Here is an 11,906-nt window from a genome sequence, read left to right as displayed (position 1 = left end):
AGCCAGCACTATATATTCCGCTACTTTGTATCTATTACGGAAGGACTCTCACTTTCAGCTTTCTTCTACTTCCCAAGCCTCAGCGGTCGCCATTTTAAAGTTTTTTTCTCTTTCACTCTGAAATGCTTATAAATTCATTAAGGATACTTGCAATTTAGGGTCCCAAGTCCAAGTCTCATCTTTTTTAATAAATCCATCTGTTAAGTTCGTTGATTAATCCGGTTCCAGCGCCTAGCTCTGCAAAAAGGCAGAGTTCTCCCGATGCCCGGAGCGACGGCGAGCGGGAATAGGAAGCCTCAACCTGCTCGTCCCCAAGAGTCAAAAAAAAGCCTCTGGGGACTTCGCAGAGGGCTCTACCTGCCCTCGCCTGCTCTGACTCACATTTCCGTCAGGAAATGGAGTTTTTCGAGCCGCCTTTCAGGTGTAAAGGTGGCTCTTTACAGGCAATGGGGCGGCGGTCACGGAGGACCGTCTGGCGGTGCCAGAAGCCAGGCAGGAAGCCCGTGCAGAGTGTTTTTGATGATGTCTGGGCGGGTGGGCAGAGCTTCCCGCCGCTGCCACTACCGGTTCTCCTGAATCGGGAGGTAAACCAGGAGCAACCCACCACTGTTCCTAACCCTGCCATGATCATGAAGTTCTTGGAGTTTGTTAGCAACATGGAGGAAGGAATAAGATCCAGAACTTGGGTGTATGTTGAACGGTAGCAACACTCTTGCCTTAATGAACATTATTTTGGGCAGACATTTACCAGGAGTTTCAAGAAAACTTTGATTAGAACTGGCACAAGTATTTTTTATTATTTATTTTATTAGATTTTTATACCGCCCTTCTCCCACTGGACTCAGAGCGGTGAACAGCCAAGAATAAAAACATCACATACAAAAATTTAAAAAATTTTTTTTTAAAAAGAATTAAACAAATTTTGGCCCAATAAATTTAAAACACCCCAACTAAAATCAATTAACAATTAAAAATATCTAAAGTGGGGAGGGGGTTAGGCCAGCCCGGCTTGATGAAATAAAAGAGTTTTAAGGGCACAGCAAAAAGCACGGAGATCTGGGATCCTACATATCTCCGGGGGCAGGTCGTTCCAGAGGACAGGTGCTGCCACACAGAAGGCCCTCCCCCTGGGGGTCGCCAGCTGACATTGTCTGGTCGACGGCACCCTGAGAAGTCCCTCTCTGTGGGAACGTACTGGCCGGTGGGAGGCTATCGGTGGCAGAAGGTGGTCCCATAAGTACCCAGGCCCTAAGCCATGGAGCGCTTTAAAGGTGGTAACCAACACCTTGAAGTGCACCCGGAAGACCACTGGGAGCCAGTGCAGCTCACGCAGGAGGGGTGTCACATAGGAGCGTTCCATCACTCCCATAATCCGCCACGCAGCCGCATTCTGTACCAGTTGGAGCCTCCGGGTGCCCCTCAAGGGGAATCCCATGTAGAGAGCATTATAGTAGTCCAGGTGGGAGGTGACGAGTGCCTGAGTGACTGTGCGTAAGGAGTCCTGATCCAGAAGGGGATGCAACTGGCGAATCAGGTGGACCTGATAAAAAGCCCCCCTGGCCACAGCCATCATATGCTCTTCTAAAGACAGCCGTGCATCCAGGTTGCGAGCCCTCTCCGTGGGGGCCAGTAACTCACCCCCAATAGCCAGCGATGGCACCAGCTGGCTATATCGGGATGCCGGAAGCCACAGCCACTCGGCCTTGGAAGGGTTGAGTCGGAGCCTGTTTCTCCCCATCCAGACCCGCACAGCTTCTAGGCACCGGGACATCACTTCAAGGGAATCATTGGGATGGTGAGGTAGAGTAGAGGTTACACAGAGAATTTTTCTTGATGTAACATCACTTACAGCAAACAGAATTGTAGAGCTAAATCCATTCTTTTCTACTGCCTCTCCTGCCAAGCCTGGAAGAAAACATTGTAAATAATGCTCTCTATTCCATGCACCATGTAAAGGTTTTCTGCAGTAACCCATGAAACATCATCTTTCTGCAATGCCTTTTCTAACCCATGGCCCTCCTGATGGACTCACAGCTCTGAGCCAACCATCTATGTTGGACACTACTCTGGCTTTTTCCTATTTGTAAAGCAAATAGGATTAGACTAACTATGGTATTCTTGTAGAAAGGTTAGAATGCAATGAGTAGCAGTATCTCCTAAGAAAGGTATCATGCTCACAGAATGTTTGTTACTGTTATAAACAGGTAACTTATAAAAAAATATTTCATACAGCAATGAGGTACCTTTTTCAGCAAGAGAGCTGAAGCTAATAATAGCTGAGGGGTACACATCCTCTGTTATTTTTACTAAACCAATTGACAAATGGCAGTCAAGAAATGGATATCATTTTTGTTATTGTTTTCATTATTCTCCCCAGGCTAGGACATTCTCCTATGAACTTTGAGATTGTTTTAGACTCTTTCATCTGTTCTTCTGGCTTCTCTCATGTAGGCTATGTCTGAATCACTGCAAAATTGTTTTTTCAAGCCCGATGCCCTCATATAATTTAAGATTAGAATTTCAAAAATTCCCAGATGACAATGAAATTCATCCCTAATCATTGAATGTATTGCTTTGGAGAGAAATCTGCAAATTGCTACCCCTACACATTTGGAATATATTGAACTGAGGAAGGTTTTGCCACTGTATTTCTGAAGGCAAAACTCCATACAATGAAATCCATAAATGGTTTAGTATATTTGAAGGACCCCCTTCTCCTACAAGAATCTGACAATCATTTTTGATCATTATCTGCTTAGTTCACAATCCAAAGTAGTACAATGAGATTCTTCTTTGGCTGTCCCAACGGTGCTTTTTCAAAAGGCAACTGGACTTTGTTTTTCCTTGAAGTTATTTTGCTTCTCATCCAAGAAGCTTTTTCAGTTCTGAACTGAAGAAGTTTCTTGGATGAGAAGTGAAAAAGAAAAACAAAGTCAGTTGCTTTTTGGAAAAGCACCTTTGGGACAACCATGACTTGGATGACTGAGAATTTCCATAGACATTCCTCTTTGGCCTTTACGAGAATAAGTTACTTCATCAATTTATCAAAGTGAATTGTGTTTATTATATTCTTTGCTAATACTGGAGGAGAGAGAATACTGAATGGAATTTGAAATAAATTGTTTACATAATCTGAGGAACCAGCTAGTGCAACAAATTGCTTTTAGGCATTATCTTGACATTCTTGACTGAGTGGTTCATATTAAAGATGATTTCTTGAAAATAAGTTAGGAAATGAAGGCCTTAAATTAATTTGAATGTGTACAACCTAAAGATAGGACAAACACCTTTTAATTAATAAAACACTTTGATAGCAAGGGCTGAAATATTAATCAGCCCCATTAGAAGAATCTATTTTTTAGAAACTTAATGTGAATGACAAGCAAGCAATATAGAGATTGAAACAGAAGAGACAACATTTGTTTAGAACTTTCCTTTCAGTGTCTGGAACAACAACCTGACTAGGTGGCTCAGTGGCTAAGACACTGAGCTTTTTAATCAGAAAGGTCATCAGTTCGGTGGTTCGAATCCCTAGAACAGATCTCCTGCGTGAGCAGGGGGTGGACTAGATGACCTCCAAGGTCCCTTCCAACTTTGTTACTGTTAACAGTATACATGTTAACATTCAAATGGTATGTGGAATTTTTTTTTTAATAAAAAGCCTGTCACTTCCTATTATACGCTCTCAAAAATTATTACATTCCTGAAATTTCTTTCTATTGTTACCCCTTGAATTTTCCTCTTTTTCTCAGCTGTTGCAATTCAGTTTTAAGACATTTCTCTTCCCATAAGTATATTTTAAGCAGTCTGTATTATGGCATTACAAAGGATTTAATCTGAAGATTATATGTGTGCAATTCTAGGGATTTAACATTAAATTTGTTTCTCAGGGGTCCTTGTGGAGTTCCCAAGCCTAGGAATCATATTTTGAAATGATCTAGGTTTGCATGACTCTGTAGAAGCTGTTCTCAATGCTGTGCAGAGTGCCTGGGATGTCCAGATGGTAATCACAACAGTGCAATCAAAGTTCCTCTTGTTTTTTTTAATCTGTGCTACATATGCCAGTATAGAGCTATGTCCACTACATTTTTTTACCATAACCTTTAGACACCTGAGATGAACACAGTGAAGTTTTTAATCAAAGATTTTCACACTGGGCAAGATCTGATTGCCTACGTAAAAATCTAAAGATGAACAAATTGTCTAAGCCCTTTCTGATTTCAACTTGATTATGTCTGAAGCAATTATTAAAATTGCTCCACACATTCAAAATTCCTAACTAATTTTATTAGCAGACCAAATCTATGTATATTTGATCATGGAAGTGAGAAGGGAAGGATTACTTAGAAAGAAAACCAACACAACATGTTATTAAGTTTAACTTTTTTAAAAATGCAAATGATAAAGTATTTGTATGCAATATTACTTGTTTGTGGCTATCAGAATATTACACATTTCACTTTATACTATCTTAACCATTTGACTCATCCATTACAGAACATATCATCTCTTGTTATTCTAGCCATTACATCATTTATAAAATAACTGGATTGAAATGGAGTCAGAGTAAAAAATTTCCTCGCTTGACAGTCCTTGTGGAGACAATTTATAAATAAGACTGTCAAACAGAGTAGATCTTGTCAGTCAGAAACAATCAGTCCCAACAGCCTTAGTCCAGAATGGAATGACAGCTCCTTCCCCACAAAATTTCTTCATAAATGGTACTGAAAGATCCTTGACTGACATACACCATGAAGTCAGATTTTGTAGTTATGGTTTTATTTTGATCTGAAGACAATATTCAACAAAATAATTAATGTGTGTAATATACCCCTGTATTACAATATTGTACACTCAGTAATATCCCCTGAATATTAAATAAAATGGCCAGATTATGACTTCCTTTCTCTTTTGCACATATAGAACCTAAGCTTCCTGACAAATAGATGGGGAAGAAATGGAGGTAGTGACAGATTTTATTTTCCTGAGCTCCAAAATCACCGCAGATGGGGACTGCCGCCACGAAATTAAAAGACGCTTGCTCCTGTGGAGGAAAACTATGGCAAATCTAGACAGCATTCTAAAAAGCAGAGACATCACCCTGCCAACAAAAGTGCGTATAGTCAAGGCTATGGTTTTCCCAGTTGCAATGTATGGCTGTGAAAGTTGGACCATAAGAAAGGCTGAGCACCAAAGAATTGAGGCCTTTGAACTATGGTACTAGAGAAGACTCCTGCAAGTCCCTTGGACTGCAAGGCGATCAAATCAGCCAGTCCTAGAGAAGATCAACCCTGACTGCTCTTTAGAAGGCCAGATCTTGAAGATGAAACTCAAATATTTTGGCCACCTAATGAGAAGGAAGGACTCACTGGAGAAGAGCCTAATGCTGGGAAAGATTGAGGGCAAAAGAAGAAGGGGACAACAGAGAACAAGGTGGCTGGATGGAGTCACTAAAGCAGTAGGCATGAGCTTAAATGGACTCCAGAGGATGGTAGAGGACAGGAAGGCCTGGGGGAACATTGTCCATGGGATTGTGATGGGTCAGACACGACTTCGCAACTAACAATAACAAAAAACCTAAGCTTTGTGACACAACTGCTTTTTTCAACCTTGTTTGTTGGTATTCCTACTAAACAAAAATTGACCAGAAGGTAAGACGTTCTTTCATATAGTATAAAAAGTGCAAATAAAGATGACATATATAGCATCTTACAGATAACAATTACATGGATTTTATAATGTTTGTTTATTTTGGTGTGTGGGGGTTTTATATTCTGTGTTTTCAATAAGCTCTGAAATTTTCCTTCATTTCTAGCTATATCAGCAATTGAACTTCCCAAAGGCTTTGATCCAGTCTCATTACATTGCCTGGACCTACTTAATAAAGCACTTTTCTCTTCCCTAAGGGCCAGACTTGAGGATTTCATCTTCCAGGAATATAATGTTCTTTCTTCTTGACCTTCTTTCCATAATTTGTTTGACATGTGTCAAGAAATTTGCTATTGTTTTTTTCTTCGCAGTGCCTCAGCTGATAAGAGTTGTTACAAACTCATTCATATTTTATCTTGGCCCTATGTCAGTTTTAACTGCACTGCTGCTTAGAGAAGATCTTAGACTTTCCATATTTGCCTTGTCACTATGCCATCTTTGGATTTCTTTGGCATCCAAGTTATTATTGCCAGTTCCTAAGCACTAGATGTTTCCTTTCTGATTTTCCCCCCTCTCAGTCCTCTTTTTTCCATTTTCATGACTTGCATTGGTGTGCGTAAATAATAGTGCATTAATGTGCAAAAACAACTAACTATAGAATGGATAGTTCTATCAAAAACTATAACAATTTCACTTCTGTTGTAATTCTGCACAGGGCCTTAGAATAAAGAATATAAGGATACAAAGCATTCAATAAAACTGCAGAAGGAAAAAAGAAAAGGTTATCCTGCAGAAAAGCTTAATTTACAAGCCAACTAAGAGCTTAAATCCTTCCAATGAATAGCATTTGATAGATTAGTTGTAATTAAGTATCTTAGATAATATATGCATTTTCTATGGAAATATTCAAGAATTAGTTCAGCCATTTTTGGATGCCAAATGAGTTGGCAACTACTTAAAAAATAAAAGATGGGAAGCAACTGTTTACACTACCATTACCACAAGCTGAGATGGGATCAAGCTCAACTAAAGAAAATTACAGATCACAGACTGTAAATGAGAATATAAGGGCAGAACTGCTTATAAAAGCTAATAATAAAGACTTTGCTGGGGTACCTAGCAGAAACCCAAAGCATCCAACACTAAATTATAATGAAAACAAAAACCTAATCAAAATGCCATAACTCCATCAACTCCATATTGTTAAAATAAACCAATCACCCTGAATCAAAGTAAAATGGCAGCATGAATAAACATTTAAATTTCCCTTCCAAAAGAAAACAGGGTCAATTTCTGTTGGGTTTCCCTAAGAAACAATACATAAAATAAAGAAGAAATATATATATTTAAAATGACAATTAGACATTTTATTTTTCAAAACAATCCAAGTAAAATGCCTCTTTTGGCATTGGTCTAAAGTGTTAGAAACCTGGAGACTGTGAATTCCATCCACACCTTGACATTATGTTCACTGCCTTGAAGTTATTTATAAAAATAATAAAGATGGGATTAAAAGAGTCTTAATAAATAAAACATTTTTCAAAAATCCTAAACACAACAATCCAACCATTTTGGGTGTGGGGAAAAATTTTAAATTACGTTTTTCAGATAAACTTTTAAATGCTGCATTATTAATAAGTATTTCATTTTTCCAATGTAGAAAAATTCTAGTAAATTCCCATTTGTTACATGAACATGTCAGTTTAGTTCATCCAAGCTTCAGAGAGAAGCACTTCTATTTTAAAGGCTGAATTTGAGTATATGTTATACATTTGCTTGACCAACCCATTTGATGCACGCCTCAAAGTAATATTTTGACATCAAAGCTTTTCTACATGAATAATGCATCTACTAAGTGCTGGGAGTCAGGGTCTCCATGTAACTCTTGCCTTTTGCTCAGATGTGGAAATTGTAATGACATATTTTATACGTGCATTCAAAATCAAAGAAAACAAGATCATGGAGAAGACATTTTAAAAGCATTAAAAAAAAGTGATGATCTCTTTGGGAGAAAATATGTCAACCTATAAAACCCAACTGGATCTTCTCTTATCTCTTTTCAATCGTGCAATTCAATATCGTTTTGATTTTTTACAAATCATCCAACGTGCAAGAAATTAAAATCATTTCTCTAATTTCTTTTTCCTATTAGTCTGGCAAAAACTTCCCCTCCCCATTTTTCTCTTCTCCTCCTCCCGGCCTGGTGTTTTATAACCATATCAATGCATCAGTGGCTATTACCAAATAATAAATATTAGAATTAATTTTTATTTGTGAATTGCATGGCAATGATGCCTTTATATATTAATATTATAGAATATGCCTAAGCAAAATCAGGTAGTTTATTACAGCTGAAAAGATGAAATGTACTATGGCTGAATGAAGCCGAACACACTAGAGGCAAAAAAGAAGCTATAACATTGAGTCAGAGAAGGAAAACAAGAGGGCACCAAACACCATTGGCAGATGTGAGAACTATATTTGGCTGCCTTGAATGTCAGCTTTGGAAAGAAAAGAAAAAAAAGATTATTCATTGTTACTTTAGTTTATACATCACCCTTTTTGGAATATATAGTATTCGATCCATCACTCAACTCAAGCACATAGTACTTTCCAATCATAATATGACTGTGGATTATCCCAAAGGCCTATAATTGAAATAAGTATTCATTTGTGAAAATTAATTGCAATCTAATTTTAAAAATATTTCATAGGTAGGGTTGTTGGTTTTTTGGGGTTTTTTTAACGTTTATGTTCCCAGATGTAGGTTTTTCTACTGTGCCAAGAGGCTGTAAGATTACCATTATTCAACCCATTTTCCCCTCTTGTGCCAATTGTACCTTCAAATAATCTTTAATGCTATTTTCCATTAGTTTTTTTGGCACACTATTGTCTTTTTAGACATAACAACAACAGCTTTGGATGTTCTGCTCATAGATGTTTCAAAAGGTCCTGATCACAGGACATATAAAGTAAATTAATCAGCTGGTATTTAATTTTACAACTAAATTAAATAAACATGGAAGATATTAAATATGGAAAATATTAAATAAATACTACAGACCAAAAATAAAAGCTGTCTCCTACATAACTCAAAAAGAATATAAAGTCACCTCTTTCCTGTCTTACACACACACACACTCACACACACCCCTGCCAATCATGTTATGTTCAATTCTCAGCTCAGTTGGAGATTCTGTGGAGATTTTGTCTTGATCCTGGAGGCTGTTTAGTCTGGATGGAATAAAACAAGCTAAAGTTGCTAATGAGATTCAAACACACAGATTTTTGCTTTGACAGCTCCATCAGCTCTAACACTGCTCTCAGTGAAGTAATGCTGACCCCGACAGACTTGAGGTCCTCCTGGATCACTGCTGGAAAGTCACAGAGGCTATGCCCAGCTGTTGATGCACTGTTTATGGCCTTACCCTGAGCATGAATACCTTGTTATAGTGACTCATGTTGTCATCACCACCTGTTTGTATGATGTAATCTACCATTATACATTACATTATGATACACCAGGCAGACAGACAGACAGACAGACAGACAGACAGACAGACAGAATTTGTAGTCCTGCACTGCTTGTCAATAGGTTTCCAGATGTAACTCCAAGTACTATAGTTATATAGTAAACTATAAAGACCTGGGTTCTTTCAGGATCAACATTTCCAAATGAATTTGATCCAAGGCACTTCTCCTGTCAGAAGTTGTGGGCATTGTCATGTTTCTAGGAAGTGAGTGGGCCAAGGCCCTGAAGCAATATTCCTCTGAGATTGCTCAAATTCCAGCAACAATATCCTTCCAGGAGCTAGTTAAGACTATCCCTGAAAGCCCTTGGATGTTAATTGTGAAATTGCTAATGAGATAATTTTAATTAGTTGATTTATTTCATATATTTTATTGTGCATATTTTAATTGTTGTTCCTTAAACTCTTTGGAACATTATCGCCTATGAGGTGAGATTAGCCCTGACTCTATTGGCATTTAGGAAATACTTGAAAATATGATTTTCCAGAAAGCTTGGGGATCCCAGGAAAATGGAATGCCCATGACATGGTTATACCAAGTATAGGATTCTCTCACAGTCTTATTTATGCTTGTGTTTCATTGTATTTAATTGTTGTTTTTATTTGTTTTAACTATTTCATTGTATGCCACCCAGAGGTACATTTGTGAGATGTGGAGGTATCAGTGGTGGGTTGCCCCTGGTTCAGACCGGTTCTATAGAACCGGTAGTAAAACTAATGGGAGGCTTCGCCCACCGATCCCGACGTCATCAGGAAGCTTCTGCGCATGTGCAGAAGCGTGTGTGGCCCCATTGCAAACCGGTAGTAAAGGTAAGTAGAACCCATCCCTGGGAGGTATGTAAATTTAATAAATCAATAGTAACCCATGTTTCTCATAATCACCATATATACTACATGAGTTGTTTTAAAAAACAGAAATCTAACATATCCTTTGGGTATATTCACAAGTTTCTAATCATATAGTTTCTGGTTATTAGATCTATAATGTGTAGAAAGTAAACAGAGCACAGCACAACAGCTGTGCTTAGAGAAGTGTAGCACAAAGACTGTTTCTTGTTTCCTAAGATATAATACCATATTTTTTTAAACCTTTCCTATCTTATCAATGAATATAATAAAGCAAGAAAAAAAATCAGATTACCACAGTAATCCCATACTAAAAGAAGCAATGTTTTCCTGTCTGCCAAAGATTGGGACTTATCACTTTGAACTAACATCTGGTGATGGAATAGGAACACAATCTCACCAGCAAAGATGGAAATGAAGTGGCCTGCACTTCAGCAGAGATATTAGAAGTCAAGTTACAAGATATTAACTTCCATAGTGAGTACAGTACAACTTTTTATTTATTTATTTACTTACTTACATTTTACAGTGTGTACCATGCAGTTTTCTCTTACTATGTGGCCTGTCATTATAGAGGAATGTGTTTTAGCCCAGGAGCTCAATAGCACTGTCTTTAAGGGTCAAACATTCTGTAAAAGGATTTATAAACTTGTCTTGCTAAATTACAGCATTGCATCTTTGACTTTCATTGCCAAGTATGAGAAGATTTTAAAAGAAAAAATGGGGGGAAGAGTCCCATTGAAGTCAGTTGATTTCCTCAGTTTTGAGGAAAGGGTTACTTTTTGTGACAAAGGCTAGTCCAAATGAGAAGACAGAGAGATAAATTGAGAGCACTCTTACTTCTAAAATGATAGCTGCAATTTTAAGAGCTGGCACAATCAGATAAATGAGTATAACTCTTTCCATAAATCCTTCCTCCACAAGGACTTACAGGAATTTTACTTTTGTATACAGGTGTGTACCTTCATTTCTATTGTAAATGGGGAGAGAGATGGCAATTATTTTTCACAAAACCTCTTAAATCACCTGGAAGTTAGGATAGGGGTTCTCCTGTGCATTTTTCTCTAGTTTTCCCTTCTAGTTTGAAAACCAAACCCAGAAGAAAAAAAAAAGTGCATTTATAATTATAATACATTTCTTTGAATTCAGATCAAACCCCCTGCCCACAGCCACCTATTCAAGAGAACGCAACATACAGAGGTTAATGTGGTGTTTGCTCCAGCCAATACACCCCTCGTCTGTTCTGCTTTAAGCTCCCTGACAGAGGATTGTGAAGAATTATCTGCAGATGAATCAAAACAGAATTAAAATAAAATTAATTATCCAATTCATCCTTATCATGACCATTTAAATATTATCTTATACCGGGTAGGTAAGAAACAGCAACTAACGTAAGGTCAAATTGTAGAGAAAAAAGTATCTGAAGATATTGAAAGCTTTTCAACCCATAGTTCTTCAAACAACTTATCAACCAACAATTACTTTACACCATTAATACCTCTTCTTTTACAGCATCCTGACTCTTTGGAAACTTCTGTTTATTTCCTATCTGTAAGCAAATTTAACAATGTGCATTTTTCTTCTTTGTCATGTTTATGTGTATACAAAAATCACGTTCTCTTGAGAGAGAAAAATAATTCAGGCACAATATGCTAGTATAAATTATTCATCCTGGGTAAATGTCCATTGTTGCAGAAGGAAATAATTCATTTCTTCAGTCTCAAAAGCTTCCCGACAATGGAGAGGTCATAAGCATATTTTTTGTACCTGCTCATCAAAGACTTTTGCACATCTTCTCTTCTGAACAGAAGAAAACAAAATAAAGAACATTTCCTCAGAGTTGCCAGATGTGAGCGTAGGGTAAAAAAATTAAAAAGATGG

The 11,906-nt window shown here is 37.7% G+C and overlaps 1 long non-coding RNA gene across 1 annotated transcript; it reads left to right on the top strand.

Moving 5' to 3' along the window:
• Positions 1-10,368: 10,368 nt before the first annotated feature.
• Positions 10,369-11,356, top strand: LOC148114829 (uncharacterized). The gene is made up of 2 exons (XR_015733244.1): positions 10,369-10,502; positions 11,175-11,356. It is a non-coding gene; the product is annotated as an uncharacterized LOC148114829 (long non-coding RNA).
• The last annotated feature ends 550 nt before the right edge of the window (positions 11,357-11,906 follow it).

Source organism: Pantherophis guttatus, chromosome 3, assembly GCF_059756535.1.
Source record: "Pantherophis guttatus breed Tessera chromosome 3, ASM5975653v1, whole genome shotgun sequence".
NCBI lineage: Eukaryota > Metazoa > Chordata > Lepidosauria > Squamata > Colubridae > Pantherophis > Pantherophis guttatus.
The sequence above is the reverse complement of the archived record's forward strand: the minus strand, read 5'-3'. Positions and strand labels throughout refer to the sequence as shown.